This window comes from Bubalus bubalis, chromosome 17 (assembly GCF_019923935.1).
Source record: "Bubalus bubalis isolate 160015118507 breed Murrah chromosome 17, NDDB_SH_1, whole genome shotgun sequence".
Lineage (NCBI taxonomy): Eukaryota > Metazoa > Chordata > Mammalia > Artiodactyla > Bovidae > Bubalus > Bubalus bubalis.
In genome coordinates, this window is record NC_059173.1 from 6,403,538 (window position 1) to 6,420,697 (window position 17,160).

At 53.7% G+C, this 17,160-nt stretch overlaps 1 protein-coding gene across 1 annotated transcript in view; it reads left to right on the plus strand.

Annotated features, from left to right (window-relative positions):
• The window catches only part of TPST2 (tyrosylprotein sulfotransferase 2), a 53,534-nt gene continuing 36,374 nt past the window's right edge, over window positions 1-17,160 (plus strand). The window contains exon 1 of the mRNA XM_025267420.2: window positions 1-103. The gene's annotated coding sequence lies outside the window, so the exon portion shown is untranslated. The remainder of the gene's footprint in view (window positions 104-17,160) is intronic.

A 17,160-nucleotide genomic window follows, 5' to 3' on the forward strand; every position in this document is an offset into this window, starting at 1 on the left:
CCCTGGCGACGTCACGGCGCCGCGGCCACGCCTCCCCCGGCCGGGGCGGCTGGCGAGCTGGGAGTCGCTGGGCGCGCGGGGCTGCCGCGGCTAGCCTCTCACGGTAGGTGGCCCCGGGGCGGCGCGGTGGGGGGACCTGGGCTGCAGCCGCCAGCGGGAGGCCGCCTGCGGGTCGGCCTCGAGCACCGGGGAGCCCTCGGCCCTCGCGGCTTTTTCCCTGGCCCGGCCCGGCTGCTCCGGGCTCCGGGGCTGGGTGCTGGGAGGAAGGCGGCGCTGGCGGGCGTCTCGCGGATCCGTACCCGCTCCGTGCGCTCCTTGCGCTCTCCGCGGGATGCGGCGGAGACCCGGTCCCCGTGACCCGGATCCCGCGGTGAAGCCGGGAGGTGCTCAGCGTCCGTGTGTGTGTGTGTGTGTGTGTGTGTGTGTGTGTATTGCGGGGAGGTGGGGCGGGAAGCAGCGTGTCTCCTATGTCGGAGCTACCGACCCCTCCTCGGCGCGCGCGGGGACCCCCACGCGGGCTCCGAGACGCGCGGGGCGGGGGCGCGTGGAAGTTAACTTGCAGCCTCTGTGGAGTTGAGAGGCGTGTCTCAAGTGGAGGGATTAGGGGAAGGAAATAGTTGTCTGGAGCGGGGAGTGGGGGGCGCCGAGAGCATGAAATAAGGGGTCAGCCCTGGTGAACCTGGGGGTCACCCGCTAGGAGGGGGTTGGAGTTTGACCAGAGGATCCCACTGCCCAGAAACCTCCGGCTCTCGGAGGAGTGAGCTAAATGGGAGATGCCTCGTAAAGCTAGGACTGGGAGTGGCGGCCAGGGAAAGGGGGCATGGTCACTAAGGTTGGGCGCGCCGGACCTGGCAGAGTCTGTTATTATTATGTGGGGCAGAGGTCGAGGTCTAGCTTTCCCACTTCAGAGGCCCGCCCCCTCGTGAGGAAGGGTGGGAACCATCCAATTGAGTGCAGTAGTTAGAAGGGCTGATCACTTTGCCTTCTTCCCCTTTTACATATGGGGAAACTGAGTTTCAGAGAGGTCTTGTGCCCCCGGCCTTACATCCCATAGCTAGGATGTGGCAGAGGTGAAACTCAGCCTGAGGCCCCCTGACTCCGTGTATCTTGTAGAGATGTTGGAAGGGAGGTGCGTGCGTGGGGAGCTGGTAAACTCCTACTCATCCTTCAGAAACCTCCTTGAGCAGCACCTCCTCCTGGAAGCCTTCCCTGGCACTCCACAGGCATCGTTCAGTTCAGTTCAGTCACTCAGTCGTGTCTGACTCTTTGCGACCCCATGAACTGCAGCATGCCAGGCCTCCCTATCCATCACCAACACCCGGAGTTTACCCAAACCCGTGTCCATTGAGTAGGTGATGCCATCCAGCCATCTCATCCTGTGTTGTCCCCTTCTCCTCCTGGCCTCAATCCCTCCCAGCATCAGGGTCTTTTGGCATCGTTGGGCCTTCCTGTTTGGTATCCCACAGAGTTAACAGGCCCTTGCTTGTTAACCTTTTTTCGCAGGTCTGTCTCCCGTTCTGGGCTGTGGATACTTTTCCCTCTACTCCATGTCACATGCCTTCACTTAGCTGGGTGGCTTGATGGTTAGGCCAGGCTTCTGGGTTTGGACAAATCTTGGTGTGACTCACTCTGGTTTAGTAGTGATGTGGTCTGGGCGAGTCATTCCCCTGCACTCAGCCTCAGTTTCCATGACTGTGAAATAAGGTTTATCATGTCACTTGTGAACCATTTTAACCCACTGACTCCCAATTGTACTATTATTTATTTAATATATGTGTTTATATCACCTTATTTTTTTAAATCTCATGTAATTTTTTAAAATCATAGCCTTATTGAGATATAACTCACATACCGTACAATTCACCCATTTAAAGTATTCAATTTAGTGGTTTTTGAGATAGTCAGAGTTGTGCAACCGTCGCCAGTGTCTAATTCTAGAACATTTTCACTGCCCATAAAGAAACCCTGGGCCTATCAGCGGTCACGGCCAATCCCTCCTTCCCCCAGGCCCTGGCAACCACTAATCTACTTTTCATCTCTATGGATTTGCCTATTCTGGACATTTCCTCTAAAAGGAATCATGCACGATGGCCTTTTATGATTGGTGCTTTTCATTTAGAATGTTTACAAGTTTCATCCACGTGCTAGTATGCGGTACTTTATTACTTTTTAATTTTAGTATTAAAAACTATATTTGTTTGGCTGCGCCGGATCTTAGTTGAGGCATGTGGGATCTTCAATCTTCATTTCAGCAGGATCTTTAGTTGTAACATGTGGGATCTAGTTCCCTGATCAGGGATTGAACCCAAGACTTCTGCAATGGGAGCATGGAGTCTTAGCCACTGGACCACCAAGGAAGTCCCTATTTTAGTAGCTCATTACTTTTTTTTTTTGGCTGAGTAATATTCCATTGCATTGAATAAATCATATTTATGTGTTTATCAGCTGATGGGCATTTGGGTTGTTGCCACTTTGGGACTATTATGAATAGTGCTGCTGTGAACATTCCTGTACAAGTCTTTGTGTGCGTATATGTTTTCAATTCTCTGGGGTACAGCCCTAGGAGTGGAATTGTGGGGTCATATGGTAATTCTTCGTTCCACCTTTTGAGGTCCCACCAAACCGTTTTCCAAAGCAGCTTCGCAGTTTTACAATCCTATCAGCAGCAGATGAGGGTTCTAATGCTCTTGAACAAATTTAGTTTTCAGCAGCTGAAATCTTCCAAATCACTGGCTTTGACCCCTGCTAGTTAGAAGTTAACACATGTGAAATTAATGCACATGAAATTTACACAGGTGAAACTGAAGCAAAGGAAATTAAGCTCTTCCTTAGCAGAATAACTGGGAACTCCGGGTACTCTGAGGAAGGGAAACAGATCAAGACTTGGGGCAGTTAGGTAAGTCCATGTGCACCGTGACCTCCTGTAACAGTCTGAAATATTTGCTGAGGCTCCTCCTGCCAGATCCTGAGTGGGACCAGGGGAGGCCATGAGGAAAGGAATCCCGGGGCTTGCAGTGCCCACCCCAGGACCCGGTACACGATCCGGTGGTGCCTTCAGGGGCCTCTGTGTGGGCTGAAAGGAAAGGGGGATGGCTCAGACCCCCCCATCCTAGGCCAGGAGGAGTGCCTTGACGGCTGAGGCTCCACGTGGAAGCCAGGGACACCTCTGGAGGGTTTCCTAGACTACAGTCCTGGGGCTCAGAAGTGCAGTCTGGCCCTGCCTGTGCTCCACCCCATACCCCCTTGACGTCCCCTGGTGGCCACGAGGTTCCCTTATCTTGCATTCACGCTTAGTCGTGTCCGACTCTTTGCAACCCCATGGACTGTAGCCTGCCAGGCTCTTCTGTCCCTGGGATTTTCCAGGCAAGAATACTGGAGGGGGTTGCCATTTCCTCCTCCAGGGGATCTTCTGAATCAGGTATCGAACTTGCGAATCCGGAGTTTCCTGTACTGCAGGCAGATTCTTGACTGCCTGAGCCATTGGGGAAGTTAGATATACCCTAAGTGGGCCACTGCTTATTTCCAGAGACACCCCCCGGGCCTGAGGCCAGCAGTCCTGAGTGACGGCCACCCGTGTCCCTCCTCTCGGTCATTGTTCCCACACCTGGGACGCCTACCACGTCCCTCACGCTCTTTGTGTTTGGATAAGACAGGGCTGCCCAGGAAGAGCCCAGGTCAGAGGGCCCTGGTGTTGTGAGACCACAAGGGGGCTTGAAGGTCACCAGTTCTTCCTGAGGTTCAGCCTGTAGTCCGCTGGTTCAGGAACCTCAGCTGGCGTTGGGCTGTGCATCCCGGGGTCCCAGCCACCGGCCTCGTCCCACCCAGGCAGCTGCTCTTTGGGAGGGCCGTGGAGACCCGGCCTCCTGGTGGCCGTGTCCAGTCCCTCCTGCTTTTGTTCACTCGTGCATTCTTTCCCTCCCTTGGCCTTTTAAAATCCTGAATTCTGTGCATGGAGAAGGCAGCCTGGGGAAATGGAAACTGGGCTGTGGTGGCTAGGCAAGGGGTTGCCCCTTGCTGGGCCTCAGTGTATCCCGCTGGGGAATGGGCGTGGACTGAATGCAGTAGCACCTTGGGATCTGTAAAGCGCTCAGGTGCGTTATCCACATGACTTCATGGATCAATTTGTAGCAAGAGTAGCATCTCAAAAGCAGCTGATACTGACCCGAAAGCCCGGGTGTGGCTGTCGTGGCTTTGATCTGCCAGGTGGCGGAATGGAAACCTGTCTGGGTAGCAGGCTCCAGGCCTCCCTACTTGCCACCTGTCCCAACTGCCTGCAAAGCTCCTCGCTCTCTGCAGACACATCTGTTCTGTCTGGTTCCGGGGTAGGTTCCCGGGTGCCTGCTGCTTCTCACGCCCCCTGCTTGGGTCTCCTCCACCCCGGGCTTCCACAGCCCCAAGGAGAATGTCTGGGCTGCCAAGTGAATTCCCTCATCGACCAGACTTTTGACCCAGGCAGCTGTGGCCAGAGAGTGGGCTGGGCCATCGCATCTTTGAGGGCCCGGGCCTGTGTTTGAATCCGTCCAGTTCCACAGGAGGGCGAGGTGTTCCCTGGCTGACTCCCCAGTGCCTCAGTTTTCTCATCCGCAGAATACAGGTGCAGCCGGAACCTACTTCCTGCAGGTGTTAACGGGAGGGCTTGGGGGTAAAATGCCCACCCTGCTACCAGGGGAAATGCCAGGCCCCTGGGGTCAGACGGGCTCTTCAGAGATACTCGAACGTGTTGCTTTGTGAGACCAGCTTCCCCATCTGTCCAGAGGCAGTGGTTGTAAATACAGTGTCAGCAGGGCTCACTGAGTGCCAGGCAGTGTTCTAGGTACTTTCTGTGCTTGAATTCACTTAATTCTCCCACCCGTCCTCCGATACTTTCACGCAGAGGCACAGAGAGGCAAAGTCATTTGCACAAGGTCACCCAGCTGGGAAGTGGGGAGAGACAGGGTTTGAATCCAGACTCTATGCACTTTTCCTTTTATCCTTTTACGTGCTGGATATTGATTGCTACGCAGGCTTTCCTCTAGTTGCAGAGAGTGGCGGCTTCTCTTCGTCCCGGTGCACAGAGTTCTCGCGGTGGAGCACAGGATTTCTGGCTCTAGAGCACAGGCTCTGTAGCTATGTCGCTGGGGCTTCATTGCTCCGAGGCAGATGGGATCTTCCCAGATCGGGATCGAACTCATGTCTCCTGCATTGGCAGGAGGATTCTTTACCACTGAGCCACCAGGGAAGCCCCCAGGGTCTACACTGTTAATTACCATCTTACCTGCCTCTCGATACCCTGTCTTCATGCCTAGCATACAGAAAATCTCTGTTGCTCTTATTACATTATTATAGAATTATTCTTAGATATTTTATCATAAAATTACTGTATGTTATTAATAATTGTCCATCCCTTTTTCTGCCCTTCTGTCCACACTGCTTCCCGGATGGACAGAACACGCAGGGCTTTTGGCTTGTGAGGTCTAGAGTTCTCCTCCCCACCTCGGTGTCCCTCTGCTCCCCCCAGTCTCATGAGCAGCTGGGGGCTGGGCAAGAGCTCAGAGGCAGCTGAGTCCCAGCTCTGCCTCCAGAGTGCTGTGTGACATTGGACAGAGTGCTTGCCCCCACTGAGACTCCGTTTCCCCACCTGTGAAATGGGTAGGCAGGGCTGTAACAAGCTGCCAGTCAACGGCTTCACCCCACAGGGTGGCTCTTGTATACTCCCACGATGTTTTATTTTACAAGGAGAAAACATTCGAATATTTTTAGAGAATGATGCCAAAGCCTCCCTTCTTAGGGAAACTCAGGAGCGTGGGCCACACTAGAGTGTCCTGAAGCTGCCCCTTTGGTGGCCTGGGCTCTCTTGGTTTCTTCCCACCGTGCCCCAGCCCTGAGGGTCCCTGGCCGAGTGCACACCTTCCAGGCTCTGAGGACCCCAGGGGTCTGCCTGGGTGTCATTTGAATGAGCACATCCGTTGCTTTAAATACGAATGTATATTTTAAACCACTTGTTTCAGTGTTGTCCAGGAGTTCCTCCAGCGCTGCTTTTCTAGGTCATCAGAGACTGAAGCCTCTTACCTCTTCTGCTACTGTAAACCCCCAAGGCTTTTTTTTTTTAATGTGGCTGCTCCAGGTCTTAGTTGAGGCTTGCGGGATCTCTAGTTGCGGCATGTGCGATCTAGCTGCCTGACCAGGGATCGAGCCTGAACTCTCTGCATGGGGAGCGTGGAGTCTTAGCCACTGAGCCACCAGGAGAGTCCCCTCAAGGCTTTTAACACGGCCTTGTCCCCATCCCGCTGTCCCTCTCTGGGCCCCAGGGTCCGGCCTTACCTGGTCCAGGTCCCTGACTAGCCCACAGGGTTATTTGGGGGCCAGGCAAGGTCTCTCTAGGGCTTCCCAGGGGGCTCAGTGGTAAAGAATCCACCCGCCAATGCCAGAGATGTGAGTTCGATTCCTGGGTCGGGAAGATCCCCTGGAGGAGGAAATGGCAAGTCATTCCAGTATTCTTACCTGGGAAGTCCCATGGATAGAGGAACCTGGCTGGCTACAAACCATGGGGTGGCAAAGAGTTGGACATGATTGACGGAGGCCCCTCTGCCATGAGGACTGGCGACTGTGTCTGCCCCAGCACGTCCACGCCGCCTCACAGCTGCCGGAGCACCATCCCATATCCTCTCCCTGTCTGCACAGGGTGCCAGAGAGACACTTCTCTATTGACAGCTTCATTTCGCAGACACTGACACTCCAGTCACTTCCCTGAAGTCACGCAGGCCTGAGGTGACAGCACCAGGATTCGAACCCACTCTCCCCAAGTCCAGTGGCCGGTGTGGCAGGATTCGAACCCAGTCTCCCCAAGTCCAGTGGCCGGCGTGGCAGGATTCGAACCCAGTCTCCCCAAGTCCAGTGGCCGCCGTGGCAGGATTCGAACCCACTCTCCCAAGTCCAGTGGCCGGCGTGGCAGGATTCGAACCCAGTCTCCCCAAGTCCAGTGGCCGCCGTGGCAGGATTCGAACCCAGTCTCCCCAAGTCCAGTGGCCGCCGTGGCAGGATTCGAACCCACTCTCCCAAGTCCAGTGGCCGGTGTGGCAGGATTCGAACCCAGTCTCCCCAAGTCCAGTGGCCGCCGTGGCAGGATTCGAACCCACTCTCCCAAGTCCAGTGGCCGGCATGGCAGGATTCGAACCCACTCTCCCCAAGTCCAGTGGCCGGCGTGGCAGGATTTGAACCCGCTCTCCCAAGTCCAGTGGCCGGCGTGGCAGGATTCGAACCCACTCTCCCAAGTCCAGTGGCCGGCGTGGCAGGATTCAAACCCACTCTCCCCAAGTCCAGTGGCCGGCGTGGCAGGATTCGAACCCACTCTCCCAAGTCCAGTGGCCGGCATGGCAGGATTCGAACCCACTCTCCCAAGTCCAGTGGCCGGCGTGGCAGGATTCGAACCCACTCTCCCCAAGTCCAGTGGCCGGCGTGGCAGGTCAGCCATCTACCTGTCACTGCACAGAGAGCCACGGGGCGATGTCTACAGTCAGCTGCACCTGGTCCTGGGCCACACTGGGCCCTCAGTAACTTTCTAAATAAATAAGGACACGTGGCAAGTTCTCAGCCAGATGCTGGGGTGCAAGATTCAGGAAGCCACCAGGTCCCACCTTTCCCGGAGCACATGTTCCAGTAGAGGTGGCAAAAAGAAAGAGAGAAAATGACATCTCTGACTTGAGCTGCCCAATTGGGAAACTGGGGCTTCCCAGGGTGGCTCAGTGATAAAGAATCTGCCTGCTAATGCAGGAGACACAAGAGACGCCAGTTCCATCCTTGGGTCAGCAAGACCCCCTGGAGAAGGGAATGACAATCCACTCTGGTATTCTTGCCTGGAGAATCCCATGGGCAGAGGAGCCTGGCGGGCTACAGTCCATGGGGTCGCAGAGAGTTGGACATGACTACATGACTGAGCACACACCACACCTCTCAAATTTGAACACTTGCACAAATCCCCTAGAGATCTTGCCAAGGCGCAGATGCTGACTGAGCAGGTTGGGGGCAGGCCCAGCTCTCAGGGGACTCCAGTGCTGTTGTCTAAAGACTGCACCTGAAGCAGTGACAACCTAGATCAGAGGTCAGGAAACTACAGCCCATGGGCCAAATCTGGTCCACAGCTTGCTTTTATAAATAAAGTTTTATTGAAACATGAAATAAAGTTTTATTGAAACCTAGACAGCATATTAAAAAGCAGAGATGTTACTTTGTCAACAAAGGTCTGTCTATCCAAGGCTATGGTTTTTCCAGTGGTCATGTATGGAATGTGGACTATAAAGAAAGCTGAGTGCCAAAGAATTGATGCTTTTGAACTGTGGTGTCGGAGAAGACTCTTGAGAGTCCCTTGGCCTGCAAGGAGATCCAACCAGTCCATTCTAAAGGAAATTAGTCCTGGGTGTTCGTTTGAAAGACTGATGCTGAAGCTGAAACTCCAATACTTTGGCCACCTGATGCGAAGAGCTGACTCATTTGAAAAGACCCTGATGTTGGGAAAGATTGAGGGCGGAGGAGAAGGGAGACAACAGAGGATGAGGTGGCTGGATGGCATCACTGACTCGATGGACATGAGTTTGAGTGAACTCCGGGAGTTGGTGATGGACAGGGAGGCCTGGTGTGCTGCAGTTCATGGGGTCGCAAAGAGTCAGATGCGACTGAGCGATTGAACTGAACTGATTGAAACAGGGCCACACTTCTTCCACCTACCACAGCAGAGTCCAGTAGTTCTAGCAGAGACCATATAGTCCACAGACCTGAAAATGCTGCTGCTGCTGCTGCTAAGTCGCTTCAGTCGTGTCCGACTCTGTGCGACCCCGTAGACGGCAGCCCACCAGGCTCCCCTGTCCCTGGGATTCTCCAGGCAAGAACACTGGAGTGGGTTGCCATTTCCTTCTCCAATGCATGAAAGTGAAAAGTGAAAGTGAAGTCGCTCAGTCTTGTCCGACTCTTAGCGACCCCATGGACTGCAGCCTACCAGGCTCCTCCATCCATGGGATTTTTCAGGCAGGAGTACTGGAGTGGGGTGCCATCGCCTTCTCCAGACCTGAAAATAGTTTTTTAAAAAAATCACTAGTGCTTTTTTTAGGAAGTCTATTGAATTTGTTACAATGTTGCTTCTGTTTATGTTCTGGTTTTTTGGCGGGAAGCATGGGGGATCTTAGCTCCCTGACCAGGGATTAAACTCACAGCCCCTGCGTTGAAAGGTGAAGTCTTAACCACTGGACTAGCAGGGAAGTCCTGAAAATAACAATTATTGGGCCTGTTATAGATAGTCTGATAACCCCCATCTACTCATATTACTCAAGTAATAGTGTTTTGTGATTTGGTGAATGTAAGGTTGTCATAAAAAGGATTGCGGTTAACATTTGAGGGCCTCCTGGGTACTTAGCTCTTTAGGGGTAGTTCGCTACTGAATCCATTTTATGGGTGAGACAGACTGAGGCTCGGATTGGCTGGGTCACGGATGCAGAGTCTAGGGGGCCAGGAAGTGGGCGAGGCCAAGTGGTGCCAGGTGAGTACATTCTTGTTACATCAGAGCTTCTGCCTGGAAAGTCTTCATGGAGCACAGAGGTTTTCTGATTTCAGCCCATCCGAGGGCACTTGGATACCTTCACTTCTTTGTTCTCCCGTTGAGTTGACAAATAATCCACGCAGCTGGTGCTGGGAGTTGGGGGCCTTGCTGACCGTTAATGTTGAGGGGAAGTGGGGAATGCCCAGTCCTGTGCCTTCCAGTGGAGGAGGCAGTGAGCCCGAGAGGCCACTCAGGCTGCTAAGCACCTGGAGGAACTTGACACGGGCTTGGGAGGCAGTCAAGGAAGGCTTCCTGGAGGAGGGGGTACAAATTGTACCAATAGGAGTTAGCTGAGTTGAGGAGGGCAGGAAAGGTTTTCTAGGGGAAGGGAACCACAGGCACAAAACTGGCCTTGTTGGTTTGGTACAGCTCACAACACTGAGATTTTTTTCTGTCTGTGCGTGTATGTTGGGGATGAGAGGATGTTAAAAATTGGCTGCGTCAGAAAACCTGGGTTTACCCTGGCGAAGGAAAAAGTTTTCCTCTCCAAGTTCCCCTCTACCTTCTGATGGCTTCCTGGACAGGGTCTGCTGTGGGTGCTAACTCAGTGCTTGTCTTCAGGGAGTCCTATGGATGAGCAACGAGCAGAGCCCCCGCTGGGCTCCTGGGGGTGGGCTGTGTGGGGTGGTCCTTGGGCTGGTGGCAGCCTCAGCCAAGAAGCAGAAGGATCGCTTCCTTTCCGTGTCTTCTTTGCAGTCACTTTTTAATTAGGGCGTGTTGTTAACTGAAGGTGTGAGGGGGCAGAGTTGCCTTTGAAAATGTTTTTAACGATACTGAATTCATTTAACCAGAGTATCGGGTAGACGGCACCAAAGGGGGTTTGGGGTGTGGCTGTTGTCACCAGGGTGGCCCTCGGCTGGTGGGAATTTGGGGGGGAGCCCTGGGGCAGGAGTAGGGGGAAGCTGGGAGGGGGTCAGACCCGCAGCAGCCTCCCCACCACCCCCCCATCTGCTCTTTCCCTGAAGCCAGGAGCTGGGGCCGAGGGTGGGGGCGGGGAAGGACCCCTTTAGTCGTGGTGGTGTGGGGTGTGCATCCCCGGTCGGTGGCCGCTGGGGAGCCGAGCTTCCTGTTCCAGGCTGCTCCCCGTGGCTCTCACGCCCCACCTGCCGCCGTCTGCCGGGGTCTCTATTTCTGCCGTGCCCTGCCTCTCTTTCCCGTCCCTGTCTCCCTCTTGGTTTTGGTCTCTCCCCTGACTGTGTCTCCCCTCGTCCCTCTCTCGCCCTCCGTCTCTGGCCCATCTCTGTCTCTCCTCATCCCCCCCACCCCCGTCCCTGTCCGTCTGTCTGTCCTCTCCCTCCCCGACCTGGGCTACTGGGCTACTTCCCCTTCCCCTCCCCCATGCACACACCCCGATATGCTCTTCCTCGCTCTCCTCTGTCCCACTTCCTTCGGCCGTGAGTGACATCCTGCCTCAAGGCCCATCAGAACCCCCCGGGGGCCAGCCACGTGTGCCCCGTGGAGGTGCAGGAGCCTTGGGGTGAGCCATGTTGGCTGGGTGAAGAGAGGGGGCACCAGGGAGGTCGGGAGGGCGGTCGAGGCTGCTGTCCAGGGTTCACAGTCGGCCCCCCTCGCCCCGCCCAGCTGACCCAGGGTTTCAGGGAGGAAGAGGAAGCTTGGGTTGACGGCCCGAGGGCGGATTGCCGCTTTGGGTTTGATTTGGGCTGGGGCTCCGTCCCCTGGGGCAGCGAGGGTTTTGTTACCCTGGCTCCCAAGCAGAGGTGCGTGTCCATGGGTGGTGCCCCCCAGGCAGACACCACATGGCGTGTCCCCGGCTCCCCTCCAGCACACAGTAGGCCAGCAGGGCATGTGAGAGTTGGGGGTGAAGGGCCAGATCAGAGACAGTCCAGCCTCTTCCTTCCGCCCACGGGGAAACCTAGGTCCAGAGAGCGGAGGTGATTTGCAATTTGCTCAAGAGGGTGCCCACGGACTTGGAACCCAGAGCCGCGTCCGGGGGCCCCCACCCTTGGCAACAGGACAGCGCGGGTGGGTGTTCCTGGTGGCCTTGGGTCGGGGTCACGTGAAAACCATCCCTGAGGAGGTGGGAGACTCGCGTTGAGGCCCCCTTGCCCACCTGCTGGGGGCCCCGGACCCTCCAGGGAATGACACACAGCCCCGAGGTTTGCAGAAGGGGTCGGGGCTGTGGAGTCTGAGGTCCCTGACCTCCCAGTGGGCGGACGGTGGGCTTGCTCTCAGCCTGGGGCTGCGGCTGCCGCGGCCTCGGGAACCTCGGTCCTCCGCTCACCTGTCCCCCTGCTCTGCCCTTGGATCGCACAGAGGATGCCGTTGTAATCACAGGCATTCTGTGGGTTCGCTGGGGAAACCAGAAGGGAGAGACGCAGCTCTGCCGAGGAGGGAAGGGGCTCTCCTTGCATGAGACTCCAGTGTCTGGGGATCCGCCCCTGCCCCGCTCCTGCCTCCCCTCCCTTCCTGAGAAGGTTGGTGGGAACACAGCGCCTTTGAGCACGCGGCAGCACCCCCCAACCACCGAGGGCTCTTCCTCCACAGCTGGCTGCACGCCACGCCCAGAACCCCCACCCAGCAGGTCTGGAAGGGGCCCAAGAGTTCGCATTGCTCACACGTTCCCAGCTGCTGCTTTGGCTAGACAGACCTCTGTGGGCAAAGCGATGTCTCTGCTTTTTAATACGCTGTTTAAGTTTGTCATAGCTTTTCTAACAAGGACCAATCGTCTCTTTAATTTCATGGCCACAGTCACCGTCTGCAGTGATTTTGGAGCCCAGGAAAATAAAATGTGTCTAGCAGTGTAGGCTCAAGATTCTGCTCCACCACGTACCTGCCGAGAGTTCTGAGGCAAGGCCTTTACCTCTCTGTGCTTCGGCTTCCTCGTCTGTCAAATGGGATAGTAACAGCAGTGTTTTCGTAGATTAGCTGTGAGGATTAAATGAACGTGTAAGGTGCCTAGAACAGCGCCCAGGCATGGAGTAAGCAGAATACGCGTGCTTGCTGTTTTTACAGGTACTGCTCTTATTTTATTACCATTGTCATTTCCATCCACCCCCATATGGTTCTGCAAATGAACTTTTTGGCCAACCCAGTATATACGTAGATGTTTTTTTTGTTGTTGTTTTTAATAGGCCTTTATCTCACTCTGACTTTAGAATCTTCACAGTATACCTTGATTTTTATTAACATAAAAAAGGAAAGGATCGCTGGTTTATCTAGATAGACTGGGTTGGGCAGTGTTCTTTGAAGAGGAGATTTATTGCAGGATTTAACTCACCCAATTACGGGTCAGACACACTTGAGTTAACTTGTGCACAAGCGGTGTGACCTTGGGCCCGCCCCTTCTCGTCTCTGGTTTTCAGTTTCCATCCCTGTAAAATGGGCATCCTCTTAGTGACTGTCTTTGGGTTCCTGGCAGGATTATACGTGCGTTTATGTGGTCCCTGATGCATAGAAGTGCTCAGTAATTCATAGCAATCTGGATTGTGTTGTTTGCCCATTTTACAGATAAGGAAACTGAGGCTCAGAGACGTTTAGGGACTCTTCTCACAGCAGCATGCTCCCTGAGTCTGTTTCTGGTGATGTCTGGGCAAGTCTGCAGATGCAAATACTTCCAACAGAGTCCCAGGCCTCTTCAGCACCCCAAACCATTTTTCTTTAAAGAAAGGCTATTCACTCACTCTGAATCTAGCCCCTAGAAGTCAATGAACTGTGAGGAGACGGTTCTCCTCATGGGTTCCTCCCTCTGCTTTTTAAAGTGTTCTTGTTCTGAGCAGCTCTTGGAGCTCTTTGAAAGTCTTCCTCTTCTGTGCTTCAGGAGCAAGCAAGAGGAAGGAGGGTCTCCCAGTCCTGGACTGTGTGTGTCCACGAGGGAAGCAGGTGGGCAGGTTGATGTCCCGGGTAAAACAAGATTCCCGGGGATGTGCTGCCTGCAAATGGTTCTCTTAAAACCCCCACCCAGGGATTTCCCTGGTGGTCCCATGGTTAAAAATCTGCCTGCCAATGCAGGGGACATGGGTTCGATCCCTGGTCCGGGAGGATTCCACCTGCCTCGAGGCACCTAAGCCCATGAGCCACGACTGCTGAGCCCACGTGCCAGTACTGAAGCCTGTGCACCCTGGAGCCCATCCTCTGCAACAAGAGGAGCCCTTGCCATGAGAAGCCTGGGCACCGCGATGAAGACCCAGCACAGCCAGAAATAAAAAACCAAACCTCACCCATCCCCCCACTCATACCCCAAAGATCACCTGCGAAAGACTCCTCTTATCTGGGAACTTACATCAGGAAGTGTTCGTGACCTGCTCGCTTTGTTCCTGGTCAAGCCTTTCTGCCTCACTGGCTTTCGGCCACAGCAAAACTTGCACAGCGAAGACATGCAATCAGAAAAACCATAAACTACAATTAAGGGGCAGGGGGAAGCTCGTCAAGGACTTTACTAAGCGTAAAGTATCGGAACAGCCTTCTGACCTTTGGGTAAGGACAGTCTCCGGGTTAGCTTCCCGTGAGGAAAACTCCGATCCACACACACTTGGGGGCAGAAGTGAGAGTGCTTAGCTGGCTCCAGCTGTCGCTGTGAGTTTTCCCATGAGACTTTGGGAATCAATTTTGCTTAGTTTTATCAAAACAATTAAAAAAAAAATCATGCTGGGGTCTGGGAGAAGACCACATGAGTGGTGAGTATGCCAAGGTCCCAAAGGACCTCTGATGTGTCTGTATCAGTTGGTTGTGAGTGGTTGAATCCTGGTTTAAAATAGTTAAAGGTGGGGGAAGAAAAGGGGGATTGATTGGCTTAGATAAACGGTTAAGTCCGAAAGTAGATTGCCTTCGAGTGTGACTGCGTTTGGGTGCTTCACCCTTGTAGGACAGTCTCTCTCTCTCTTTTTAAAATTTTATTTATTTATTTACCTTTGGCCGTGCCAGGTCTTGGTTGCTGTGTGGTCTTTTCTCCAGGGGCAGCGAGTGGAGGCTGCTCTCTGATTGTGGTGTGTGGGCTTCTCTCATTGCAGAGCACAGGCTCTCGGTGCGTGGACCTCAGCAGTTGCGGCTCCCGGGCTCTAGACCACAGGCTCAGTAGCTGTGACTCATGGGCTGAGTTGTTCCGTGACATGGGGGATCTTCCCGGATCAGGGATCGAACCCGTCTCTCCTGTCCTCGCAGGTGGATTCTTTACTGCTGAGCCACCGTGGAAGCCCAACACGATGTCGTTCGTTCTCTGTCTCACAGATGGGCTTTTTTTCTGTGGTGGCTTCATTCTCAGGCCTGCTCTCCCCTTTGACGTCTCCAGTCATCCGTCCTGCTCATTTAGCTCTAAGAGAACGGGTTCTCTGATTCTTCTCGCAAGCCCTAGGATTGCTTCCTGTTCACCCACCTGGAGTCTTGTGCCTGTCCAAGAGTGTCTGTACCCTTTTGTTAACCAGACCTCAGCCACTGGTCTCGGGCACGGGGTCAGCCCATCCCGGTTACAAGGGTGGAGAATGTATGCATCCCAGCAGACAGATGCCCACCGCGCCAGTGATGGAGCAGAAAGGAAAAGGGAAGGCAGGGTTTATGTCCTGGAGGAGAAAGTGGAAGCAGCCGCTGCCCCTAATGGAGGCTTCAATCTGCTCCAAAATGGCATGAAGGCCTTTATGTGTATGTATCTGCTCTCCTCTTTCACTGGCAAGGAAATGAGGCTCAGAGAGGTTAAGTGACTCTCCTAAGGTCAGAAAGCTGACAGGTGGAGAATTCAAACTCAGCTCTATCTTTTTGCAAAGCCCATGTGTTCATGGCTCCCTGATACCTGGGGAAACTTAGTGATCTGCAGAGAGCTCAAAAAATATGAATGCCTGGGGCAGCGCCAAGCTGTGTGTTAAGGCTGGGACTGGAAAAAAATTGTTCTTAAAGACTGCAGGACCCATCAAACCCTGATCCCCGTCCTCCCTGCCGTAGTCTCTGGCAACCACAATTACAGTTTCTGTCTTGATGATTTTGATGACTCTGAATACCTCATGTAAATGTTGTCCTACAGTATTTGTCTTTTCGTGACTGGCTAATTTCACTTGCATAATGCCCTCCAGGCTCATCCGTGTTGTAACATGTATCAGGATCACCTTCCTTGTTAACGCTGAGTAACATTCTGTTGTGTAAATACCCCACATTGTGCACCCATGTCCATGAACCCTTGGGTGGCTTCCACACTTGGGCTATTGCGAGTAATACTGCTGTGAACGTAGATGTAAAAAGACCTCTTTGAGACCCTGTGTTCAGGTCTTCTGGGTCTTCTGGGACATGGAATCAGCGTGGGTCATATGCTCATTCTTTATTTTTAATTTTTTGCAGAGCCTCCTTACTGTTTTTTCACAGTGCCTGTACCATTTTACATCCCCAGCAAGTAGTCAAAGATTCGTTTTTTGACATCCTGGCCAACACTTGTTATTTTCTGTTTTTCTGGGGTTTTGTTTGTGTGGGGGGGTTGTTGGTTTGGTTTGGTTTTATACTAGCCATCCTAATCGGTGTACGGTGGCAGCTCATTGTATTTTTGATACGCGTTTCCCTGATGATTTCTGATGTTGAGCATCTTTTCACGAACTTGTTGACCATTTGTCTGTCTTCTTTGGATGAATGTGCTTTCAGATTCTTTGGCCTTTTTTTAGCCAGTTGGTGAGTTTTAGGGGTTCCCTGTAGATTCTGGATATGAACCCCTTTTCAGCTCTTTGATTTGCACATATATTTTCCCGTTCTATGGCTTGCCTTATTACTCTGTGGATAGTGTCTTGTGAAGCACAAAATATTTTAATTTTCATGAAGTCCAGGTTTTTTTTTTCTTTTATTACCTATGCCTTTGGTGTCAGATCCAAGAAATCATCGCCTGCTTCTGTTTCGAAGGCGCAATTCGCAGGTTTGGCTGCCGGGTTGGGTTGGGGTGGGGTGGGAGAGACAGAGAGGAGTCGGAGGTTCCAGCTACCTCCGAGGCTTTTGGCCCGAGCGTCTTGAGCTGCCCACAACTGGAGTGGGGTGAGTTAGGGGGAGAAACCAAGAGATGAGCTTTGGACGCGTTAAATTTGAGGTCCCAGCTCAATGCAAGCAAAGGTGACGCGGACACAGTTGATGGCCAAGTCTGGTGTCAGGGAGAGAGATTTGGCCTGGAGACAACAGCCCAGAAGTCACCAGCCTGCGCAGAGCAGAGGAAAGCCTGATGAGCGAAGTGGAGGAGACAGTGGCAGACAAGTAGCAAAGTATGAAACCCCTGCTGCTTCTGCCAGAGTGCCTGGGATCGGCCCAGCATAAGGAAAATCCAAGTCTCAAACTTTCTTGCACCAAGTCCAGGAGAGAGAGTGGAAAACAGGCCGACATCATCTCCTTGGCCTCTGATCAGAAGCCACCCCAGCCGTGGCGGCTCATTTCTGGCATGTGGGTTTGTGCAGCAGGGGCAGGTATGTGTGCCAGGCACCAGGGTGGGATTGGCACAATTGGGTGCCGAGGTTCAATCCACTTTGATGTCCCGGCACCTGGCACTGAGCCTGGCCCTGGGAGAGCACCCGGCAGCCAGCGGTGGTTGAATGAATGCATGGAGTCCTGTGTGTGCCTCTGGGACTGCGGGAAAGGTGTGTGGTGGGAGGGTGCCCAGCGGCGTTTGGCAAAGTGTGATTCTCTAA